The 26,395-nt window shown below is 45.0% G+C and overlaps 1 long non-coding RNA gene across 1 annotated transcript in view; it reads left to right on the top strand.

Annotated features, from left to right (window-relative positions):
* The first annotated feature begins 229 nt into the window (after positions 1 to 229).
* LOC146808500 (uncharacterized) overlaps positions 230 to 26,395 on the top strand; it is a 75,096-nt gene continuing 48,930 nt past the window's right edge. Inside the window, exons 1-3 of the long non-coding RNA XR_014968004.1 lie at positions 230 to 318; positions 13,928 to 14,015; positions 25,467 to 25,619. This is a non-coding gene — a long non-coding RNA (uncharacterized LOC146808500). The remainder of the gene's footprint in view (positions 319 to 13,927; positions 14,016 to 25,466; positions 25,620 to 26,395) is intronic.

A 26,395-nucleotide genomic window follows, 5' to 3' on the forward strand; every position in this document is an offset into this window, starting at 1 on the left:
AATCAATGTGGGCGTAACCCGTAAAAAACTAGTGCTCGTGGGGCATTCGGTGAGCAGCGCAAGTGACACAGCGAGAAACGGCGCAGAGAAGACAAAATTAACAATATACGCAAGGTACTTTCTGGTTCACGAGTAATTTTAACAAGTATTAATTTACAAGGGATTGACAATTTCGTGAACAGTAGATTTGCGCCAAGAATTGCGCTGGAATGGAATGATTTTTGTTGCAGGTGTTTCAGTCTACAGTGGCCCTGAACTGGATCATGAAGTCCTTGACAGAGAAGGGATTTGCAGCCGAAGAGAAGGCTCCTGTTATGGGTAGGTTCGGGGAGTGGGGCAGCTTTGGGTCCACAGTTCATCGACTCAGGGCAGGGAGTCAGAGCAGTCTATATATATATCCCATGTACCTTTCATGCCATATTTAGGATGATGCATGCAGGGTAATGATTCATCATGTGACATTACAGGATTGTTTTATTATTTGTGAGCTCCAAAACCTCTTCTTATGTTTAAACACATACAATATTTTTCAATCCAGTTTTTTAAATGTATAATTTCCTAATCAAGTGCAGGCTACATGAATACATGTTAATGGGTTGTAATTAAAGAGGTGATCAAACCGTAAATTAAAAAGAATGACAAAATATTGAATGGTATTTAGATGGTATTTATTAAATCCAATCATTCAAAGATGAAACCAGCCATGGTAAAGATCACTGCCTTTCTAGCCTCTTGCTAAAAATTCTTGGCACCAAAATGCTCATATGGGGTTTCTAGATGGCCTTTAACACGCATACCTTTCTTGAGAAATAAAGTTGTTTTTGATCAGGTACTGTGCTTTGACTAGGTCAGAGCTTGGCTCTGTTATAGCGTTGAAAGCTATGAAAAGCACATACATTGGCAGGTATGCCACCCCGTGCCCTCCTGTTAGGATGTTGGCACTATGCAGCTTTCTGGAAACTCCAGAACCAATTTTCCCAATAGTTCAACATACACAGTAATTTTCAATAAATCCTTTTAAATGTATTATTCCCTTAATTTAGTACTGACAACCCCCACCCACAGAGCCAGCCACCCCCTCGACCCCATCTTCGCAGGAGGGACAAACATCCATTTCAGCCACACCACACAGCCCGTCTGGACAGACCACCACTGCGTACACTTCACCTTCAACACCACCACCGCACCCGAATCCCCCCCACGCCCACCACCAACGAACTGGAGCAAGATCACAGAGCAACACCTCAACGCCACCCTCCTCCTCGACCCCTCCCTCCACCTCGACAGACTCCAACTCTGCAGCCAAAGAACTTCACCGCTGGATCTCCAGCTGCGCAGACAAGCTCACACCCCTCCGCCACCCCGGCAAAATACACCCCCTGAAGGCCGCCTGGTTCCCCACTGACCTCCAAGAAGCCAGGCGCTCCTGCAGATGCCTTGAGAAAATTTGGCAGAACAGAAAAACCACTGAAGACCAGAACAACTACAGGAATGCCCTGAATGAATACTACCAGCGCTTAAAAGCCACCAAGCGAACCTTCGTCAAGAACAAAATCCACACTAATGCAACCAACGCCAATGAACTCTTCAACATCATACAGCAGCTCACCAAACCCCCTAGCGAAGCCACGGATGTCACACCATCCCAGGACCTCTGCAACAGACTGAGCTCCTACTTCCACCTGAAAATTAAGTCCCTCTACGACAACTTCAGTGAACAGACTCTGGACACCCCCCTCACCCACCACCAACAAACAGCCGGACATCACCACCTGGAATCCTGCCACCACTGAAGAAACCACCACGACCATGAAGAACACCCACTCAGGAGCCCCCACGGACCCCTGTCTACCGCACATCTACGCAACACACAAACATAAACTCTCGGGTCTCAGCAACTTTAGAACTAGAGCATGAAAGGAGAGATACTATAGTAAAGCTGTGTCTAAAATGACAGTGAACAAATCAGAAAGGAAAGGAATCCCTTTAAGGATGAATGCCCTCACTCACCCGAAGATGACATGCTTCATCATTTAGGCTTTCTCCTCTCAGTGGGAAAACCTAGTCCCACTGAGGGCTACAACCACCGCACTGAGAAGTGGGAGCTCAGGGATGTTTTTGTTTAAGATTTTAGGATACTCAGATCCCAAAGATGAGCACTAATGTGAGAAGAGGGCGCAGCGCAAAGAAATTCAAAAGTGTGTGAAGTGTGAGCTAAAACTGGCTAGCGCTATTGAAAAAATGATTTTTATTGACTCATTAGCCCTGCCAGAGATAAAAAACAGTGCAAAGCAGTTACTATTGAAAACTGCTAGATGACAAGGGTCAACATGTTTCAGTCAATGACCATCTCAAAAGTATGTGTGGCTTTCATCAGGACCAAAAAACAAAGCTGCTGCTAGAAAGTGTTACACACGTGCAAATAAAGTTTGAAAAAAAGACCAAACCAGTTAATGCTTTAGCGGATACAATCTCGCTGGAACTTGTCTGAAAATAAGAAGACACATATAGAAAAAGTAAATCTCCAAAACTCATTAGTTAACAGTCAAGTCTGAAACACTGGTATATGTGGCTCAAACATAGTACTTATGTCCAAACTGTTAGAAAGCTCTAGTAAAAAGACTCACCCAATCTGTGGGACAAGTGAGCCCACCTCAACCTGGTTACAACTCAGGGAAGGGAGCCCCGCTCTGTGAAAATAAGCAAGTATAACCTAATCAGTATAATTTACTTGCTCAATAGTGCCATGAAAAGTGAAGAATATCAGTAATGTCCAACAGACTAAAACGGACTCAAAACGACATAGAGTGTTATAACGATGTCACTCCCCTATATCCTGGAAGTGTATGTACATAAACCACTTGTTAAGATTTTACAAAAGTGGTCAAGGACGAGGAAAGTCAAGTGTCTGAAAATTACGAACTCATGTTCAAGCCAAGAATCTATACACCGAAAGACTACACCATGACCAAACACAGCGACAATTATCAATAACTTAAACCGAATCATCAAGCAGAAACTCACTAAAATGCATATCAACACACTCACCTCTCCGTCGGTACTCCGTCGATGTACAGAGATTGCAACCGGAGGAACCGACGGGGTGGGAAAAGTGAGAATAAATACCCAAACACTGATGGCTCTGAATGGAGAAATGAGGACCCCATAGGTGTCTATCCTGCATTCGTGAAGGGACATAAGGACCCCATAGTCGTCTTGCTGTAATGCCTGTCTCTGGCAGGACGCTGGTGACTTAATAAAGCAGTGTACGGCAAAGCGCGCATGCGCACTAGGATGCATTTGTATCATGGAGTTTTGTTAGCGAAGCCCGACCAGAGACAGCAATGATTGTTTATCTGTAGCCTAGCAACGAGAACATATAGTTTTTTCAGAAGACGATACAAACCGGAACACAAGCTTTATTAGTCAATGGGCACAACCAAATTGCTGAATGTTTAAGCAAATCGATTTGTGCATAATTAATGAAGGCCCAGTATTAACAAAGTACAAAACCCATTTGACACAAAAATGTGTAAAAAACGCTGAGAAGGCATGTGTCGTATTTCACCACAAGTACAGGATTCAGTAAATAATAGTGCCAAAGTTGACTCTACAAGTAAACAAACAATCGCTCCACAGTATAATCTCAGGAAGGATCTACATATACCCAGTTGTTTTACGTATTTACTGTGGGAATGTTATAATATCAAATTATTTGTTGGAATTGCTAAAGGCAATTCTCATAGATGGTATAAGGTCATAGAGACAACCAAGGAATATCCTCGTTCAAACCTATGTTGTCCCTTTTTAAGCGGAACACCCACCGCTGTTCTCTTCTGAAGAGAAATTTTGAAATATCTGTGATATGCTGGGGAATGAGAGGCTGCTCCAAAATGGTCCACGACAAATCATCTGCCTGGTGATTAAAATCCAGGAAGTGGTTTGTCATTTTAGTAGCCCTCCTCTTGCACCGAATGGTGCTCTTGTGTTCAAGGATTCTGGTTTTGACCTTGCGTGTAGTCATGCCCACATACTGCATGGAACAGGGGCACGTGATGAGATGAGATGAGATACATGGATTTTAATCACCAGGCAGATGATTTGTCGTGGACCATTTTGGAGCAGCCTCTCATTCCCCAGCATATCACAGATATTTCAAAATTTCTCTTCAGAAGAGAACAGCGGTGGGTGTTCCGCTTAAAAAGTGACAACATAGGTTTGAACGAGGATATTCCTTGGTTGTCTCTATGACCTTATACCATCTATGAGAATTGCCTTTAGCAATTCCAACAAATAATTTGATATTATAACATTCCCACAGTAAATACGTAAAACAACTGGATATATGTAGATCCTTCCTGAGATTATACTGTGGAGCGATTGTTTGTTTACTTGTAGAGTCAACTTTGGCACTATTATTTACTGAATCCTGTACTTGTGGTGAAATACGACACATGCCTTCTCAGCGTTTTTTACACATTTTTGTGTCAAATGGGTTTTGTACTTTGTTAATACTGGGCCTTCATTAATTATGCACAAATCGATTTGCTTAAACATTCAGCAATTTGGTTGTGCCCATTGACTAATAAAGCTTGTGTTCCGGTTTGTATCGTCTTCTGAAAAAACTATATGTTCTCGTTGCTAGGCTACAGATAAACAATCATTGCTGTCTCTGGTCGGGCTTCGCTAACAAAACTCCATGATACAAATGCATCCTAGTGCGCATGCGCGCTTTGCCGTACACTGCTTTATTAAGTCACCAGCGTCCTGCCAGAGACAGGCATTACAGCAAGACGACTATGGGGTCCTTATGTCCCTTCACGAATGCAGGATAGACACCTATGGGGTCCTCATTTCTCCATTCGGAGCCATCAGTGTTTGGGTATTTATTCTCACTTTTCCCACCCCGTCGGTTCCTCCGGTTGCAATCTCTGTACATCGACGGAGTACCGACGGAGAGGTGAGTGTGTTGATATGCATTTTAGTGAGTTTCTGCTTGATGATTCGGTTTAAGTTATTGATAATTGTCGCTGTGTTTGGTCATGGTGTAGTCTTTCGGTGTATAGATTCTTGGCTTGAACATGAGTTCGTAATTTTCAGACACTTGACTTTCCTCGTCCTTGACCACTTTTGTAAAATCTTAACAAGTGGTTTATGTACATACACTTCCAGGATATAAGGGGAGTGACATCGTTATAACACTCTATGTCGTTTTGAGTCCGTTTTAGTCTGTTGGACATTACTGATATTCTTCACTTTTCATGGCACTATTGAGCAAGTAAATTATACTGATTAGGTTACACTTGCTTATTTTCACATAGCGGGGCTCCCTTCCCTGAGTTGTAACCAGGTTGAGGTGGGCTCACTTGTCCCACAGATTGGGTGAGTCTTTTTACTAGAGCTTTCTAACAGTTTGGACATAAGTACTATGTTTGAGCCACATATACCAGTGTTTCAGACTTGACTGTTAACTAATGAGTTTTGGAGATTTACTTTTTCTATATGTGTCTTCTTATTTTCAGACAAGTTCCAGCGAGATTGTATCCGCTAAAGCATTAACTGGTTTGGTCTTTTTTTCAAACTTTATTTGCACGTGTGTAACACTTTCTAGCAGCAGCTTTGTTTTTTGGTCCTGATGAAAGCCACACATACTTTTGAGATGGTCATTGGCTGAAACATGTTGACCCTTGTCATCTAGCAGTTTTCAATAGTAACTGCTTTGCACTGTTTTTTATCTCTGGCAGGGCTAATGAGTCAATAAAAATCATTTTTTCAATAGCGCTAGCCAGTTTTAGCTCACACTTCACACACTTTTGAATTTCTTTGCGCTGCGCCCTCTTCTCACATTAGTGCTCATCTTTGGGATCTGAGTATCCTAAAATCTTAAACAAAAACATCCCTGAGCTCCCACTTCTCAGTGCGGTGGTTGTAGCCCTCAGTGGGACTGGGTTTTCCCACTGAGAGGAGAAAGCCTAAATGATGAAGCATGGCACCTTCGGGTGAGTGAGGGCATTCATCCTTAAAGGGATTCCTTTCCTTTCTGATTTGTTCACTGTCATTTTAGACACAGCTTTACTATAGTATCTCTCCTTTCATGCTCTAGTTCTAAAGTTGCTCAGACCCGAGAGTTTATGTTTGTGTGTTGCATATTACGTATTAGGGGAATGAAACTTCTCGCAGGTCTTTAAATCTGTTCCCTTGGACCCCCCTTATCCATTTTGTGTGTTATACCGCACATCTACCACAGAGCCGCCACCGCCATAGCACCCGAACTAGGCCCGGCCATTAACACCTCCTTCGAATCCGGCATTTTCCCCGATGACTGGAAGTGGGCAGAGATCAAACCCCTCCTCAAGAAGCCCTCAGCTGCCCCTACGGACCTGAAAAACTACTGGCCCATCTATCTCCTCCCCTTTGCTGCCAAAGTCACAGAGAGACTCATAAACGCCCATATGACCGCCTTCATCGAGAGAATGCCATCCTAGACCCCTCCCAGTCCGGATTCCGCAGTCCTAGGGACTGGATTCCTATAATTATAGTAAGTTTAGGGGATGGACTAATGCTAAGGCCCCACCTATGGGTGGGCTTGGAAAGAGGGGTGGTTACACCCATTTCCTTTGTCCAGTTTCGCGCCAGAGCAGGGGCAGGTAGCCCCTGCAACCGGTTTGAACTGGACTATGCACAGGGACACCAAGTGTGCCCCCAGTGCAGGACTTCAAAGCACCAGAGAGTGCTCCCGCCCAGCCCCAATACACATCTGCCTGTCTGGGGAGGTGGTGACACCTCCCCTCAACCGAAAACCTATTGTCCAGGCCTCCCCTGCCGGAGTTTCGGTCAGCAGCAGGAGACCAGACCCGTGTCTGTGGCAGAGGCATCCATTTTGTGATGCCAGGGCTCAGGAAAGTCCTACCGGGTTTAGCCAGTGTGAACATGTCTCTCCGTCTAGAAGGGTGGAATGTTACCCCCGCTGCCAGAATTGGCGGGGGTAGTATTCCAAAGCGTTTGACACCAAACACAACATGTTTTGATGCAGCCATTCCAAAGTTAGCATTTACCGCGAGGTTATAATGCATTTAAGAGTATATGGTATGGCTGTATCACAGAACAGCCATAAGGAAGTATTTCCGAAAGCTGCAGAGGGGCTCAGCTCATGCTTGGGCACCCTCTCACATAAAACCAAGCACTCTGCCTTCAGGATTGTCAAGGCCTGCCATAGGAGTGGCTTATAGGTTTATATGTGTCTGTATATATGTGTGGATATAGGTAGCCTATACCACTGTAAGGGGTGCAAGCACACCCTTACCCAGGTTGCAGTAGCAGACCTGTGGTGCCATTTTGGAGTGCTTCCCAGGGGTGGCATAATACATGCTGCAGCCCCTGGTAGGCCTCTGAGGTACCTATGCCCTAGGTACATAGTATACCATATACTAGGGTCTTATAAGGCACTCCAGAATCCAATTAGATATGTACCTAATGTACATAAATACCATTTTAGAGAGGAAGCAGCTAGGCTGTGGTCCTGATTAGCAGGGCCACAGCCAGACTAAGGTCGAAAAACAGTGAAACACCAGCAAAAAGTGGGGGTACCCATGTGAAGCAGATCCTACTCTCCTACACATGTGCTATCTTCCTAAAATGTGGAAACATTGGCTTATTGTAGGAGGTTGGCCTAGTATATGGTGCTCACTTATGTAAGTTTAGCACCCTGCGCTAATCCAGACAACCCTTATGGTGAGTTTGGTGGTTTTAGACAACCATAGAAAGATCTCTAAGTGGAAGCTATGGGGAGCATCCTTCAGGATTAGTCCAGGAGGAATGTAAAGCAGCTTATTTGACCAGTGCTTAATCATAGAGTGTAGGTTAAGTGAAAAAGAACCACACAGTGTAGTTATAAAAAAATAAATATATTACAAACATTCACTAACACATTGCAATATCCCCTCCCCGGAGATATAGTCACAATACACACAATACTTCAAATATACAACAGGTAAGCAGCACAAATACACAGTGGCCTCAATGGGGAGACCCACCCATATGCTAAAATAGTGGAATGCGAACCATGACCTAAGTCGAGACTGGATACAGAGGATGTAGAAGAGTCAGGGACTGAAGGAACCACCCAAGGTGAGTATCTAGGAACCCCACGGAGGCCGAGTGCAGAGTGGGAACACAACTGCACGCTCAATTAAAGTCAATGGGTAAGTCGCTGTTGCAGTTTTGAAGAAGGACCCTTCCCAGAGGACCCTGAAGAAACCCCATGGAAGGGTGGAGAGTCACCCACCCGTGGATATCCCAGGAACCAGGATACCTACACCTGGGAAGCCGGGTACATAGGTACGAAGTGCTGTCGAAACTGCCGTAGACAACAATGGAGGACTTCAGTAAAGATGCCGCTGGCGAAGAAGGTGAAAGAGTCCGGTGGAACCCACAGGTGAATTCAAGATGAGAAGAACCTGCAAGCAGAGGGGACAGAGTTCATGCCACTCAGGAGTGACCAGGAAGCACGGAAGACGAAAGCCCACCTATGTCGGTAGATGCAGGAGAGTTGACGGTACCCTTGAAGTGGCAGCTGTGCAGACCAGGCAATGCTGTGGAAGACCTGAAGCCAATTACGAGCTGTCCCACGTTGGATCTCAAGAGCCAAGGAGTCAGTGTCCGGCAGGGGCACCAACAAGCCTTGGCAACGGCAACCAACATTGTTGTAGAAAAAGGTGCAGTGTCGGGACCAGCCAGTACTTAATTTGTAAAAAAATAAGTGTCGGGCTCAAAGCTTTATCTCAGAACCTCGTTACCAGTGCTGCCGAATACGGTGTTGACATTTGTCTAATCTTTCACCAGACACTATCTTTCCCCCTTTATCTCTGTTTTGCTAGTACTTTTCACTCCTATCTTTTCCCTTTATCGCTATTTTCCAGTTGTTCCCTTCTTGCAACCTTACCCATGTTTACCTTTCTCTCTCGTTCTGTTCCAGTCCCTAAAAATAAGTGCTGCTGGCCAACACTTGCAATCACCAGCTCAAATTATGCACTGGAAATTGGTATGGGCCTAAACTTTGGCTCTCCGGGCCTTACTTGATTATTTAAAGTAAGCACCCCTCGATTATTAAATAAAAAAACACACGTATTTGTTGCCGGAGCTAAGTTGATTAGTTATTGAAAGGCTTCTCTCTTTCTGTGTAGCCGAGCATGTTCAACAAGGCCCGGTACAGGAGGAGGCAGAAAGATGCATTCACTGGCAGATTCACAGTGAAGTCCATCCCAGTGGTACCATCCAGCTCAGCTCCGGCAACAAGGTGCCCAAGAGGTTGTCCCAGGAAGCAAGATGCTGCAGATGCATGCAAAGGCAGGTCACCACTGCACACGACGAGTCAGGGAAACAAGAGGTCCAAAGTTGAGTCATTATTCATAATTGAAAAAAGAAGGCACAGTGACATTTATTCACCCACCTACCCTCACCCACTACTTACATTTCTGTGGCACTCATGACACAGGCAGTGTCTGAGGGGTGAGAAGAACTGTGAGATCCGCCCTACTGCTGGCTTAGATGGGGAGACACAGTCGTGGGCCTCTGTGAAATATTTTATTACTAAGCGCTAAGCACACAGGCTAGCGTAATGTACTCATTTTCGTTTGTTCGTCACGTTCCTTCATCGTCCTGGGCCTGGGTTTGCGAGCTTGCCTCACCCCAGCTGAGTCATGAGCTCAAGCCTAGCAATAATTATCCAATTAGAGGCTCAGGCAGGGGGCAGGCCTTTGACAGAATGGGTAAAAGTGAAAGCAGCTTGCAAGATGATTTGGGAAAAATACACCTGCTGCGTGCATTCCCCTTTGATAAATTATCTGCACAATAGCTGCCTGCATAAAAGATAGCTATAGTGCCGGCCCTGGAAAATAAGTGTCGGTGCTGAGCACCGGAAAGCACCGGCACAAATTAAGCACTGGGACCAGCGGGTAAGTCAGAGCAGATCCCGAGTATACAAGGGAGCCCTCTGGAGCCAAAGAAGACCCTTGAGAGGACCTACAGGCCAGAGGCACTGCAATTGCACGAGGACCTCCAGCAGCTCACCATTGATGAAGGCCCAAGGTGCAAAGAATGTGGTGAGGATCAAGATCTTGGCTGCAGGAGTTGCTTGAGGCTGGAGCTTCTTGGAGCCTGAAGATCTCTGGAGAAGAGTCAACAAGCCTTGACAACAGCAAGTCAATGCGGTGCACAGGGGTACTGCTCCAGCGGTTTCAACGTGGGATACTGGCTTCAAACTTGCTGTGAAGACAGTGCAGGCCTCGGAGGAGTTGCAGACCCATGACCCGTGTTGCTGAGTCTTTTGGAGTCAGTGGGAGCCCAGGGTCAGCAGACCGGTCAACTGCATTGCGGTGCCTGCAGATACAGGGAAGTGACTCCTTCACTCCAAGAGAGATTTTTTCAGGTGTCTTGGATGTCCACAGGCCCTGTGAAGAACCTATATGGAGCATGGACACAGATGTTGCAGCAGACTTGCAGGACGACGATACCATGGAGCAGCAGGAGTCCCAGTTGCAATCTTGGTTCCCAAAATAAGGTCCAGCGAAGTCCAGACTGTCCCGACGGTTAAAGTAGAAATGGTTTCCGATCTGAATCTTATCCCACAACGAATTCAGGGACCCACCCACAGGTAAGCCCTTAAGTACCCTAAGGAAAGGGTTGGGATGATTCAGGGGTCCCTCCCAGAAAAGGGGCTAGACAGTGGGGAGGATACTCTCATGTTCTTTGTCCAGTTTTGTGCCAGAGTGGGAGCCACCGGCTCCTGGAACTGGTTTCAACTGGAGTATGCAAGGAGAACACCAAGTGTGCCCTTCAAAGCAGTCTAGTGGCACTGGCAAGCACCCCCACCCTGGCCCAATACACTAAATCCTGTCTTGGAGGTGGTCATACCTCCAAATGACAGGAAACCTATTGTCCTGCCTTCTCCTGCTCGGTCCTGGCTTGGCAGCAGGGTGGCAAAGTAGTGTCTCTGGTCATCAGCAGCCATAGTTTGCTGTCCGCATCTAGAAGACTAGTACCAGGAGCACTGAGGGCCGCCCAGCGGACCTTTACAGCGCATGGAATCATACTTCCCACACTGTTTATGGTGTGGGGGGTAGGATTCCACCATGCTTGATACTAAACATGACAGGGTTCGTTGCATCCAGTTTAGAGTTAGCTATCACGTAATGACGCATGGCCACTCTATATATCGTAATGGCTGATGCACTTGCAACCCGGTAGAATGGACTCCGAAGGTGGTTGAGGTATCCCGATCATGCAGTGGGCACCCTCACATTGATAACCCAGCACCCTGCCTTCAGGATTGAAAGCTGACCGGCCTGGTGATCCTGGGCTCCGAAAGGCTTAGCAACACAGGTGGTGGTTCTTCACATCCCTCGAGGCCTGCCCTGTCCTTTCACCAAGTTTGAGGCCAGTATCCCTCGTCAGAGCCGCAGGAACCGAACCCCTGTGCACTTCATCGGTTTGTCGTTGCAAAAGCTTGCTGGCTTCCTTCCTCCAAGATCTTTGGGCTCCAAGTAGCCCCAACCTCAAGCATCTCCTGAGACCAAGATCTTCATCCTCACCACATCTCTTGCAACATGGGCCTTCATCTTTGATGAGCTGCTAGAGGTCCTCTTGCGACTCCAGTGCTTCCAGCTTGTGGGTCCTCTTCAGGGTCTTCTTTGAAATCAGTGGATCCCCCTGATTGCTCGGGGACTGTACTGACTCCCCGGCTCGTGGTGAGCCACCTGGACCTTGCTGGTCCCGACACTACACGTTTTTCGCTTTCCACATTGTTTGCAGTTGACAAGGCTTTGTTGGTGCTCTTGACGGACACCGACCCCCTCATCTCTAGACATCTGACGTGGGACAGCTTGTGAATGGCTCCTGGTCTTCCACAACATCGCCTGGTCCACACAGCTTCAGCTCCAAGGTCACCGTTAGTTCTCCTGCAACACCCAACATCGGTGGGCATTCGTCTTCTGTACTTAGTATATGGTTTGGTCTCCCCCTGGCAACCACTGTGAATTCATGCTACTTACCTGTTTTCTTTGCAAAGTATTGTGTGCATTGTGTATATCTCCACGTAGGAGATATTTGTATGTGTTAGTGAGTGTCTTATAATAAATACATATTTTTATAAATAAACTGTGTGGTTCTTTTTCACTTAATCTATTACAATAATATTATGCTTTGGTAAAACAAGCTTCTTTACACTCCTTCTGGACTAAGCCTGAAGGTTGCTCTCCACAGCTACCACTTAGAAAGCTTTCTAAGGTTGTCTAAGACCAGTAAAATCCCCTTAAGGGTTGTCTGGGTTAGTTCAGGGTGCCCACTTACATAGGTGTGCACCTTATACTAAGCCAGCTTCTCACAGGTATGATTCCAACATGTTTCATACCAAACACGACAGGGTTCGTTACAGCTAGTTTGGATATGGTCATCATGTAAGACGCATGGCCACTCTATATATCATAATGGCTGATGCACTTACAACCCAGGAGAATGGACTCTGAAGGTTGTAGGGGTGTCATGCTCATGCAGGTGCACCCTCACACTTAGAACAGAGCACCCTGCCTTCAGGATTGAAAGGCCTACCTTAGGGGTGACTTATAGGTTTTAAGTATATTGCCCTCAGGTATAGGAAAACCTATATCTGTTGTAAGTGGTGCTAGCACCAACTTACACAGGCTACGATAGCAGGCCTGTAGTCACAATGTGAGTGGTCTCCCATGGTGGCATAATACATGCTTCAGCCGATGGGGGACCCCTGGTGTACCTATGCCCTGGGTACCTTAGTACCATATACTAGGGACTTACAAGGGTACATTAGTAGTCAATCTGGGGGGTACCGAAGTACTCACCATGTCCAAGGTGGGATCGACCAACAGGAGATCACCCGTATACCCAGTTGAGACCTACGTGATAATTGTGTATAGCAAAAGCAATGTCTCAATAGGTAATATTTGAAAGGCTGTTAATAAAACATGCACATTAGATTGCAAAGAAAAGACAAAGAGACTCAAGGTTTGGTGAAAGATGCATGGAGCAATCTGTATTTAGATCAATAATAGGCAGGAGAACAGTATCAGCACAGTTTACAATCAATGTGGGCGTAACCCGTAAAAAACTAGTGTTCGTGGGGCATTCGGTGAGCAGCGCAAGTGACACAGCGAGAAACGGCGCAGAGAAGACAAAATTAACAATATACGCAAGGTACTTTCTGGTTCACGAGTAATTTTAACAAGTATTAATTTACAAGGGATTGACAATTTCGTGAACAGTAGATTTGCGCCAAGAATTGCGCTGGGAGGTCAATGGCGTTTCGACCTTTAGTGGGTTAAGGTCATCTTCAGGACCAGGTTACTGTTCTTTTCGTGCTGTACATAAAGGGAGAGAGTGAGAGGCAAGACATTAGATAAACTGGGAGTAGAATGGAGTGAAAGGAAGGAGGTGGGGAAGCAAGAGGGAACCTGAGCTCGATGTGGATGCAGGAAACAACTTAGAGATTCCCGGAAGGGAGGAGAGCCAGTGAGGGGAATCAAGGAGCACCAGCATCAGGGTGCATCGGTGAGTAGATCTGTGAGAGGGGATAAAGGAAAAGGAGTGTGGGCTAATGGAAAGTGAGTGATAAAAGCAAGGTTCTGGCATGGGCCCGATCAGAGGACTGGGGTCCCCCAGGATAGCAAAGGTGGGACCTATGCTGACCATGCACATGTACACACAGTCCTAATTTATAAGACAGTTTGTGACCAGTCCTACTTATCAGGTTATCATTCTCTCCCTCATTAATGTCTCTTGGTGCTCATTGGTACCCTCAAGATTACACTCAGTCTTGAAATGTTGCCTGATTTGTGGTTCTCTTTTGTCCATCATGGAAGCTACAAAATAATTCAATGGAATGGAATGATTTTTGTTGCAGGTGTTTCAGTCTACAGTGGCCCTGAACTGGATCATGAAGTCCTTGACAGAGAAGGGATTTGCAGCCGAAGAGAAGGCTCCTGTTATGGGTAGGTTCGGGGAGTGGGGCAGCTTTGGGTCCACAGTTCATCGACTCAGGGCAGGGAGTCAGAGCAGGCTATATATATATCCCATGTACCTTTCATGCCATATTTAGGATGATGCATGCAGGGTAACGATTCATCATGTGACATTACAGGATTGTTTTATTATTTGTGAGCTCCAAAACCTCTTCTTATGTTTAAACACATACAATATTTTTCAATCCAGTTTTTTAAATGTATAATTTCCTAATCAAGTGCAGGCTACATGAATACATGTTAATGGGTTGTAATTAAAGAGGTGATCAAACCGTAAATTAAAAAGAATGACAAAATATTGAATGGTATTTAGATGGTATTTATTAAATCCAATCATTCAAAGATGAAACCAGCCATGGTAAAGATCACTGCCTTTCTTGCCTCTTGCTAAAAATTCTTGGCACCAAAATGCTCATATGGGGTTTCTAGATGGCCTTTAACACGTATACCTTTCTTGAGAAATAAAGTTGTTTTTGATCAGGTACTGTGCTTTGACTAGGTCAGAGCTTGGCTCTGTTATAGCATTGAAAGCTATGAAAAGCACATACATTGGCAGGTATGCCACCCCGTGCCCTCCTGTTAGGATGTTGGCACTATGCAGCTTTCTGGAAACTCCAGAACCAATTTTCCCAATAGTTCAACAAACACAGTAATTTTCAATAAATCCTTTTAAATGTATTATTCCCTTAATTTAGTACTGACAACCCCCACCCACAGAGCCAGCCACCCCCTCGACCCCATCTTCGCAGGAGGGACAAACATCCATTTCAGCCACACCACACAGCCCGTCTGGACAGACCACCACTGCGTTCACTTCACCTTCAACACCACCACCGCACCCGAATCCCCCCCACGCCCACCACCAACGAACTGGAGCAAGATCACAGAGCAACACCTCAACGCCACCCTCCTCCTCGACCCCTCCCTCCACCTCGACAGACTCCAACTCTGCAGCCAAAGAACTTCACCGCTGGATCTCCAGCTGCGCAGACAAGCTCACACCCCTCCGCCACCCCGGCAAAATACACCCCCTGAAGGCCGCCTGGTTCCCCACTGACCTCCAAGAAGCCAGTCCCTCCTGCAGATGCCTTGAGAAAATTTGGCAGAACAGAAAAACCACTGAAGACCAGAACAACTACAGGAATGCCCTGAATGAATACTACCAGCGCTTAAAAGCCACCAAGCGAACCTTCGTCAAGAACAAATCCACACTAATGCAACCAACGCCAATGAACTCTTCAACATCATACAGCAGCTCACCAAACCCCCTAGCGAAGCCACGGATGTCACACCATCCCAGGACCTCTGCAACAGACTGAGCTCCTACCTCCACCTGAAAATTAAGTCCCTCTACGACAACTTCAGTGAACAGACTCTGGACACCCCCCTCACCCACCACCAACAAACAGCCGACCATCACCACCTGGAATCCTGCCACCACTGAAGAAACCACCACGACCATGAAGAACACCCACTCAGGAGCCCCCACGGACCCCTGTCTACCGCACATCTACCACAGAGCCGCCACCGCCATAGCACCCGAACTAGGCCCGGCCATTAACACCTCCTTCGAATCCGGCATTTTCCCCGATGACTGGAAGTGGGCAGAGATCAAACCCCTCCTCAAGAAGCCCTCAGCTGCCCCTACGGACCTGAAAAACTACTGGCCCATCTATCTCCTCCCCTTTGCTGCCAAAGTCACAGAGAGACTCATAAACGCCCATATGACCGCCTTCATCGAGAGAATGCCATCCTAGACCCCTCCCAGTCCGGATTCCGCAGGAACCACAGCACTGAGACCGCCCTCCTTGCCGCCACCGACAACATCCGCCTGCTACTCGACCAGGGCCACACGGCTGCCCTCCACGACAAAGGGATACGAGGAACCGCCCTCAACTGTATCTGATCCTTTCTCTCTGGCAGAACCGAGAGGGTCAGACTCCCATCCTTCCTCTCCGAACCCACAGAGACTGCGGAGTACCCCAAAGATCCTTGCTCAGCCCCACACTCTTCAACATCTACATGACCCCCCTCACCGCCATTGTCCGGCAGCATGGGCTCAGCATTGTATCATACGCCGACGACACCCTGCTCATCCTCTCCCTCACGAAGAACTCCGAAGACACCGGACTCTGCTTCCGGGAAGGAATGAAGGACGTTGCAGCCTGGATGAACAACAGCTGCCTCAAGCTAAACTTGGATAAGACAGAGGTCCTTGTCCTCGGTCCCTCCACCACCACTTGGGAAATCACCTGGTAGTCCACCGCCCTCGGGGGCCCACCCACCCCTTCAAGGCAAAGCACGGAGCCTCTGCATCATCCTTGAATCCTCCCTCACCATGACCCGCCAGATCAACTCCGTCGCTTCCACCAGCTTCAACTGCCTTCGCATCCTCATAAGACGTTCAAACGGATCCCCCCCCGAATACAGAAAGACTGTCATCCACACACTCATAACAAGCAGACTGGACTACGGCAACGCCCTCTATGCCTGAATTAATGGAACTCTCCTGCACAAGCTCCAAATCATCCAGGGCGCGGCAGCCAGACTCGTCCTCGGAACCCCACGGCACGAACACATGATCCAACACCTACGAGACCTCCATTGTCTCCCCGTCGAGAAGAGAGCATCCTTCAAATTACTCGCCCACGCCTACAAATCCCTCCACAACATCGGACCCAAATACCTCGACGAAAGAGTCTCCTTCATGTACCCAAAAAGAACCTCCACTCCGCTGACCTTGCACTGGCAGAAACACCACGCATCTGCAGAAACAGAGCAGGCTAAAGCGCTTTCTCCTACGTCGCAGCCAAGGCATGGAATGAGCTCTCGGTCAACATCAGATGCCCCCTACACAGCACACCTTCAGGAAGAAACTCAAGCTGCAACCCTTCCCCCCTCCCCCCCCCCACCGCCTTCAGACCCTCACGGGTGAGTAGCATGCTTTATAAAACCCTGATTGATTGATTGACTATATGAATACATGTTAATGTTGTAATTAAACAGGTCATTAAACAGTACGTTAAAAAGAATTGCAACATATTAGATTATGGTTCTGTGGTGTTCATTAAATCCAAGTATTGAATGGTGAAACCTGCCATGGTAAGAATCCCTCCCTTTCAAGCCTTAGGCTAAACTTTCTTGGCACAGAAGTACTCATATGAGTTTTTCTGATGGCCTTTAACTGGCATACGGTTGCTGAAAATAAAATTGCTTTTGATCAGCTCCTATGCTTTGAGAAGGTCTCAGTTTGGGTCATTTATGGCTTTCAAAGATGTGAAAAGTATAGATAAGTCCAGCTTTGCCAGCCTGTGGCCTTCAGATAGGATGTTCGCAGTCGCTTGAAATCCTGAGAAAAGCTGAAGATGTCTCTCTCCAAAAATACTTGTGCATTGCACTTAAATATCCTTTCTTGTTATTATGAAAAGGTGGCACCCTGTAATAATCGATGGAAAATGCAAGAATTAATATACAAATCCTGTTATACATTTACTTAAATCTGGAGCTATTATAATTCACATTATTACATGATAGATGAGAAATTGGTGCACTATCAGCCTATAATAAAGTAAATGTTATATAATAAACATGTGCAATTAATACTAAATGAAACACTATTAGAAATGGAAACATATATAGTAAAGGAAATGCAATAGGGCACATAAGCAAAAAAATGTACTGCATGCAGTAGTTTGGGATATAATGGAAGGATGGATGTTCTGTCATGTATTAAACAGCTTTGGCCTTTACAGGTAAGAGCGGTGCGCCCGGGTGGGGGGGATTTCGACAGACAACAATGAGGGGAAGTTAAATAAATAATACATTTTCCCTCGCCGTCATCTGTCAAAATTCCCTCCTACCTGGCCCCACCACTCTTACCTGCACTGGCGAAGGCTGGTATTAAACAGGGTACGTTGGTTGGGTAAAGGAGTGTAAATCAAAACAGTATCCCGGAGCCAAACGAGAGAAGATATTGTGGAGTGTGTGTCACGACTATACACCACTTCACATGAAAGTGGGAAAAAGGAAAAATAATCCTCTTTTATTTTCAACCCTCATTCACTTTAGTAGTGACATGTTTCATCATCGGGTTCACTCTGACTCCTAAAGGTCATGGTGGGCTCAAACATATTCCCGGGAGCTCTTTGTATATGAATAGTCGGGGAGCCACAGTTAAACATTCCTCATCCACTCCTAAAGCTTCCCTTTATTAGCAGGGTGGATGGGAAAGATTAAAATAGACTCTGTTCAGGAGCAAGTGGGATTTAATAGTCCTATGACTCTTGTGGTGCCAACATGTTCTGCCTACTCTACTAGCAGAATGTGATACGAGGAATTCGTCAGGGCGAGTTTGCTTTGCTAATACTCTCCCATCAACATATTATTTAAAACATTAAAGTAGACATGCACTGCTGCATGCCAAATCATTTTATAATGCGTGTCTGATTTTATGTTTATTGTTAGTTAAATAAAACCAATGCCCACAGGAAAGAGTGTTCAGATCAAGCCAAATGGTCTTCTCCACAGAAACTATACCACATCAATATACTTAAATTGAGAGCTGTTTACCTTCTGTTTAATCTATATCGGTGAAAAAGATACTCATTCTGAAAAACAACACAGCCACCATGCACTAAATCAACAAGACGAAAGGAACAGGTGCCGGATTCTTGTCAAGGGAAGCCAGTGGCATAACAAAACTTGAGGGGGGGCTCCCTGAAAAGTACTAGCAGGGGGCTGACGACGCTCTGGATCCAGTTCAGAGCTCTGACCAGGGACCTGCCAGTGCGGGTGGGGGCCTCCTCGAGTTCATGGGGTCTTCCACACGTGAGGGCTGAAGGAGCTTTTGTTATGCCACTGAGGGAAGCACATTGGATATGGCACTGGCCATTAGGGGGGAACGTCTCTATGGGAGACAATGAGCACAAATGGATGCTCACTGACGTCATACCTCAAATCATCTACATAGACCCCACATTTAGGGCCAATGCCCTTACAATAGACTGGCCAATGACATTTACCTACGCTTTTTCAATGATACCTATGGTTCCCAAAACCATCATCAAAATGACGCAGTGCAAAAAGATGATCCTGATTGAGGCAATTGTGGTATCCAGACCCTCTTTACCTGTTGCTTCAACTTCACAGAAGACTTCTGCTCAAACTGGACCTTCTTTCCAGAATATCAGGCATGATTCTCCATCCTAGACTGGCTTCTGAATTCCTCCAGTAGAGACAATTGGATTTTCCAGATGACTACATGATTATACCCTAGGAGATGAAAAAGACCATTTAGTTTCTACTAGTCTGCCTTTAAATTGGAAGGATTGTGTGCATGGTGCCTCCAGATGCAGGTAGTCCTGAGCGCCTGTTCAAGAAGAGACAGTATTACCATATATTCTTTAATTAGCTAAATCTGGTCTTCAGTTCTCTTCTATTCAAGAACAAGCTGCTTATAGGAATTGGCCTTTTCACCTTGTTAGTGACAAATAATTTTTTATAGGGGCTGAGGAATCGTGCCCTCCCCCCACGTTAAAGGGGTTGTCCCTTCCTTGGGACCTTCACATTGTCATTTGTGAGCCAAACCACTGCACAAAGCTGCCAGGAAACATAACTCATGGCAAATTGCTTTTCTAGTGATCATCAAATTGGTCGAAATGTGGGTGAACATATAACTCTCTGGGACTCATTTACAAAAGGGTTGCGCAGCTAGAGCATAAAATGTTTTGAAGCTCCGGTGGCGCAGGCTTCATAATCATATCTGATGCGATGAAAAGCCCCCTTGCATTACTTTGCATGGCCTCGTAGATTTTGATTAAGGCAAGGCAGCAAAATGATGCCACGCCTCACTCTATGTTAAGGAGGCGTTCCCTGAGTGTTGCAGTATGTGTTCCCACACAATAGTAAGCAGATTTGGATGTGCTTGGCCAGTCACCTTCCGGAATAAAATCTGGTCAAGAGTATTTAAGATTTCTAGAATGGTGGCCACTACACAAATATTATTCTTTGTATATAACAGATTATATCATACTCCAACGTCTATTGCTAAATACTCCATCACTAGTAATAGTGCTTGTTGGTCTTGTGGTCATCTGAATGGGGACCTCTTCCACCTTCTTTTCTATGCCCTCCTATTGCATCATTTTGGGATAAAGTCTGGTTGCAAATTGCACAAATCTTTCAGGTACAATGTATTAAATCGCCTATAGTTGTTTGTTTTCAGCAAGTTACAATTAATTGGAAATGTTCCTCAATATTGCATCTAAAAAAAGGCAGAGCTTCCCCAACCTTCTGAGGCATTCTTTTTGTTTCATATGTAATGACGATCACGTGCATGGCGCGCTGACGTCGTTACATATGAAACTGAAAATGAAATGAGCCGATCGGCTAGTTTCAGTGATTCGGTGCTCATGGGGCTATCTCAGCTAATTTTCGCTAAATGTGAGGTTTGTAGATGATTTTGGATAAGAAAATATTGGGGGATCCACACAAGCCACACATCTATGGACTCCCCTGGGTGTCTAGTTTTCAGAAATGTGTGGGTTTGGTAGGTTTGCCTAGATGGCAACCGAATCTGGGACCAAAAACGCAGGGGCCCCCTTTCAAAAACAGGTTGTTTGGTGATAGATCATTTTGATGTCTCCACAATATGTTTTGGGCCCTTTCCTGCCGCAGATACTTGGCCCACCCATAAAAGTGAGGTTCCATTTCTATGGGGGACACGGCAGCATGCTGGGTGGTAAGAAATTTGTGTCAGCCCAGTGATCCCACAACTTTCCCACACAGAAATGTGAGAAACATTTGATTTTTTTCAGCTAAATTTGAGCTTTGCAGGGGATTCTGGGTAGATACATTTTGGGGGATCCACACAAGCCACACCTCCCTGGACTCCCCCAGGTGTCTAGTTTTCAGAAATGTCTGGGATTGGTAGGTTTCTCTTGATAGTCGCCGAGCCCAGGATCAAAAATGCAGGTGACCCTCACGCAAAACAAGGTGTTTTTGTGATCGATAATTTTGAAGTCCCACACTACGTTTTGGCCCATTTCCTGTCACGGGCACTAGGTCTATCCACACAAGTGAGGTACCATTTTTATCAGAAGACTTTGAGGAATGCTGGGTGGGTGGAAGTTTCTGGCTCCCTGCAGATTCCAGAACTTTTCATCACAGAAATGTTAGGAAAATGTGTTTTCTTTTTTTACAAAGTTTGAGGTTTGCAAGGGATTCTGGGTAACAGAACCTGGTGCGGGGCACACAAGTCACCCCATCATTGATTCCCCTGGATGTAGAGTTTTAAAAAATGTATAGGTTTGCTGGGTTTCCCTAGGTGTCGGGTCTAAAATCCACAACTAGGTACATTGAAAAAAAGGGTCAATTTTCACTGGAATAATGTGATGTGTCCATGTTGCGTTTTGGGCCGTTTTCTGTCATGGGTACTAGTCCTACCCACACAAGTGAGGTACCATATTTATCGGGAGACTTTGGGAAATGCTGGGTGGCTGGAAGTTTGTGGCTCCCCACAGATTCCAGAACTCTCCATCACAGAAATATGAGGAACATTTGTTTTTTTGACAAAGTTTGAGGCTTGCAAGGGATTCTGGGTAACATAACCTAGTGATATCCACACAAGTTACCCCATCCTAGATTCCCAAAGGTATCTAGTTTTAAAAAATGTAAAGCTTTGCTAGGTTTTTCTAGGTGCCGGCTGAGCTAGGGACCAAAATCCACAGGTATATTGCGAAAAAAGGGTCAGTTTTCACTAAAAAAAGGTGATATGTCCATGTTGCGTTATGGGACATTTTCTCTCGCAGACACTAGGCCTACCCATATAAGTGAGGTACCATTTTTATTGGGGAATGCTGGGTGGTTGGAAGTTTGTGGCTCCGTGCAGATTCCAGTACTTTCCATCACAGAACTGTGAGGAAAATTAGTTTTTTTACAAAGTTTGGTGTTTCCAAGGGATTCTGGGTAACAGAACCTGGTGAGAGCTACACAAGTCACCCAATCCTGGATTTTCCTGGATGTCTAGTTTTCAAAAATGTATAGGTTTGCTAGATTTCCTTAGGTGCCGGCAGAGCTATGGTTCAAAATCCACAGCTAGGCATATTGCGATAAATTGCTCAGTTTTCTCTGGAAAAATGCGGTGTCCACGTTGCGTTTTGGGCTGTTTCCTGTCACGGATACTAGGCCTACCCACACAAGTGAAGAACCATTTTTATCGGGAGACTTGGAAAAATGCTGGGTGGTTAGAGGTTTGTGGCTCCCTGCAGATTCCAGAACTTTCCATCACAGAAATGTGAGGAAAATGTGAATTTTGACAAAGTTTGAGGTTTAGAAGGGATTCTGGGTAGCACAACCTAGAGAGACCCACACAAGTCACCCCATCTTGGATTACCCTGGGTGTCTAGTTTTAAAACATTTATAGCTATTTTTTAGGTTTCCCTATGTGCCGGCTGTGCAAGGGTCCAAAATCCACAGCTAGGCACATTGAAAAAAAAAAGGGTCAGTTTTCACTGGAAAAATGTGGTGTTCACGTTGCGTATTGGGACGTTTCCTGTCACGAGCACTAGGGTTACCCATACAAATGAGGTACCATTTTTATTGGGAGATTTCAGGAAATGCTGGGTGGGTGGAAGTTTGTCGATCCGCACAGATTCCAGAACTTTTCATCACAGAAATATGAGTAAAATGTGTTTTTTTGATAAAGCTTGAAGTTTGCAAGGGATTTTTGGTAACAGACCCTTTGAGAGTCACACAAACCACCCCATCCTGGGTTTCCCTGGATGTCTAGCTTTAAAAAATGTATAGGTTTGCTAGGTTTCCTTAGTTGCCAGCAAAGGTAGAGTCCAAAATCCACAGCTAGGCATATAGCGAAAAAAGCATCAGTTTTCACTGGAAAAATGTGATGTGCCCACGTTGCGTTTTGGGGCGTTTCCTGTTGCGGATATTAGGCCTACCCACACAAGTGAGGTATTTGGTTTTTTTTTACAAAGATTTGAGGTTTGCTAGGGATTTTGGGCAACAGGACCTAGTGAGAGCCACAAATGTCACCCCATCCTGGATTTCCCTGAGTATTTAGTTTTCAAAAATGTATAGGTTTTCTGGGTTTCACTAGGGGCCAGCTGAGCTAGGGTCCAAAGTCCACAGCTAGGCACATTGCAAAAAATGGTCAGTTTTCACTGGAAAAATGCTGTGTCCACGTTGCGTTTTGGGCCGTTTCCGGTGATGGGCACTAGGCCTACACACACAAGTGAAGTACCATTTTTATAGGGAGACTTAGGGGAATACAGAAATGAAGAACAAGTGTTATACCAATTGACTTTCTTTGCATTTCTGCCAGTCAAATGTAAGACAATCTGTAAAAAGAAGTAATTGTGAAAGATGTCCTCTAATTCACATTTGTATGGGTACCCACAATTTTAGAGATGTGCAAATAACCACTGCTTCTAAACTCTATATTTTGTTCCCATTTTGGAAATATATAGGTTTCCTTGATACCTATTTTTCACTCTTTATATTTTACCAAATGAATCACTATATACCCGTACACAATGAAGAACCAGTGCAAGACACAGCTCAGTTATAAGCTCTGGGTACCTTGGGTTCTTAAGGAACCTACAAGTCCTATCAATCCCTGCAACCAGAAGAGTTCAGCAGATGTAACGATATATTGCTACTAAAAATCTGCCATACTTACAAGACGTTACAGGTGAAAACGTTGGCACAAATGAATGTTTTTTCCAATTCAATTTCAATATTTTCTTATTTCAATTGTTAGTTTCTACAGAACACCTTAGACACAAATTACCCATTGCTGAATTCAACATTTTGTCTGCTTTGCAGAAGTGTATAGTTAGTTCTCTGGGATGCATTATTGCTTTCACACTCATTTCTACCACTGACTGGAAAGAGGTTGAAAGCCCAAAAAATAGGAAAAATACACTATGTCCCAGTTAAATGCCAAAACTATGTTGGAAATTTTGGTTTCCTGACAAACGTCTGCCAGTTCCTCAATGCTGGGAAATAGTGATTTTAGCAACACAAACCCTTTGTTAATACATTTTTGCAGGGAAAAAACCAGGGGGCATATCTACAAGGCGGCGATGCAAAATTATCACCGCTTTTGCGGCCGTTTTCCGCCGAAAAGTGGCTATAATTTTATCGCTATATTAGCAAGGACACGCTATCGCATGAAACCTTGCCTTAGCGCCTGAATTCCTAACGCCCATCTTTGCAAAGTGGGCGTTCCTCCCCAGGATAACGGGAGAAATGTCGCTTAGCGACATCTCTCCTATTATCAAGCCTCACGCAAAGCAGCATAGCGACAGGAAAAGTAGCGATAACCTCTATTATCTCTACTTTCCTTACGCCTGCTTTGAAACTGACTTAGCCATGATATCCTATGGAAGGTGGATATCATGGCTAAGTTTGTGAGGCCCTATCAGCAAGCTATCGCCAAACTTCGTGGGATTATCGCTGGGTTTTCAGCGATAATCTCACGTTTGGCAGTTAGAGCTAGGATTTTTATCGCTTTTGAGATAAGCGTTGCTAATAGCACGCTATCTCAGCGATAAAAATCCATGTTAGCCGGCGATAATTATCCTAGCGCTAAATGCTTTTGTCTGTAGTACTTTTTTCTAAAAAAACAACCCATTAATTAGCTGTATTTTGGCCAATTTCTCGGTCCCCTCCAGGGTAATCCACAAACCCTGGGTACCGTTAGAATCCACTAGATGTTGGAAGAAAAGGACTCAAAATTGGCATGGATACCTTATCTGGACAAAACTTTATAGGGGCTTACTCACAAATTACCCCAAATAGTCTAAAAGGCTTAGCACAGGGGGAGGAAAAGGCAGAGCAACAAAGGGGTTAACAAACTTTTTAAACAAAATAGCTTAGCTAAATATGAATTCTATGCTTTCTGGAAACTGTAAACCTCCATGAACTCCTACTCTCTCCGCTTTTTCTTACCTCTATTTTCTTTTCAAATATTGTTTTTCTTACCATTTTTCTCTTCTTAAAAGGCATTCTCTTTATTACTTTTAGTTTTGTTATTGGTCTTCACTTACTTTTCCCTTTTTCCTCCCCCTCTTTTCTTTTCTTCTCTCTTCCTCTCTTTCCTGATGAAATTCGGAAAATTTAAACAGCTTTAGTTTTGTTTCCAGGATTTAGTATTCTTGTTGGCTTCATTTATATTTTGTTGTATATATATTCACCTGTATATGCCTTTATTCTAAATAAAGCTGATTATACTAATAAAAAAGCATTGTTTGCTGAAAACTCCTGACTGGCTGTGGGATTTCATGACAAGTGGTCATGCAGCAACAGCAACAGCAATAATATGTTTCATTGAGTGCCGGTACTCCACTATCCTCCAGTGCTTGGTGTGTTTTGGGACCAATTAATATGTGTTATTTCCTACAGTGAATCTGAAGTTCATCGGGGCTGAGGAGCCAACCTCCAAATGTGAAGACCACGTGAGTTCCCGTCAGGAGATGAACCCTGGCTCCAATGTAGAGGGCTTCCCAGTGCCGGATGAACTGGAGCCATGAAAGGAGGGTTTAACCTGACAATAAGGTACATCTCCTCCAAGCACAGAAATGAACTCCCAGGACTGATGTTTCTTATATCAAATCACTGTTCACCCCATATTGCTTGCTTGATACTAAGCACTTGTTCCCATTTGTATATAAGATTCCATAAACACAGCATGTGTATTTGGTACTAATGTACTTTACAATAAGTGTCAGTGCAAGGATTTCCATAGACCCAGGACAACTGACGCTTTGCTGTTTGGGTGCTCCTCTTGCCATTGCAGCAAGACAACTTTGAGACCCTTTGTCGCAATCTAGCACCCTTTTGTGGTTTCTTGTGGTGGTGTAGTAAAGTGGCTTCTTGTGGTGTTAAATTATTTAATAAATGGATTGTTTTTGTAAACCACTGGAAAACTACAGAAAGAGAGCACAGACGTGTTTAGTACTGTTCCCAGTCCAGTAATATTTAAGTGAGTACTAGAATGGAGCACTGGCACTGATCGGCGTTGAACTCTGTCAGTATTTGTATTTAAAGTTTGTATAGTGGATATATGACCTCCCTAGAGGCATGCAGGTGCTTGAACACAAAATTGTGAGGCATCAGGAACAAGAAAGGCGTGAAATCAAAAAGGCCATGGTTGTAGTTGAATTGCTGAATATCTTCAAGTTGAAGACGAAACAGATATATTTTTAATTCTCTTTTGAAAATGGAAAAGGTCTGATTGTGATCTTAAATGTTACAGCATCGTGTTCCATGCGGTTGGACCTGCCCCTTTTTACAGGGTTATCCCCAAATGTTTTGCCTTCCTCTGCCTATTT

Source organism: Triturus cristatus, chromosome 8 (assembly GCF_964204655.1).
Source record: "Triturus cristatus chromosome 8, aTriCri1.1, whole genome shotgun sequence".
Taxonomy (NCBI): Eukaryota; Metazoa; Chordata; class Amphibia; order Caudata; family Salamandridae; genus Triturus; species Triturus cristatus.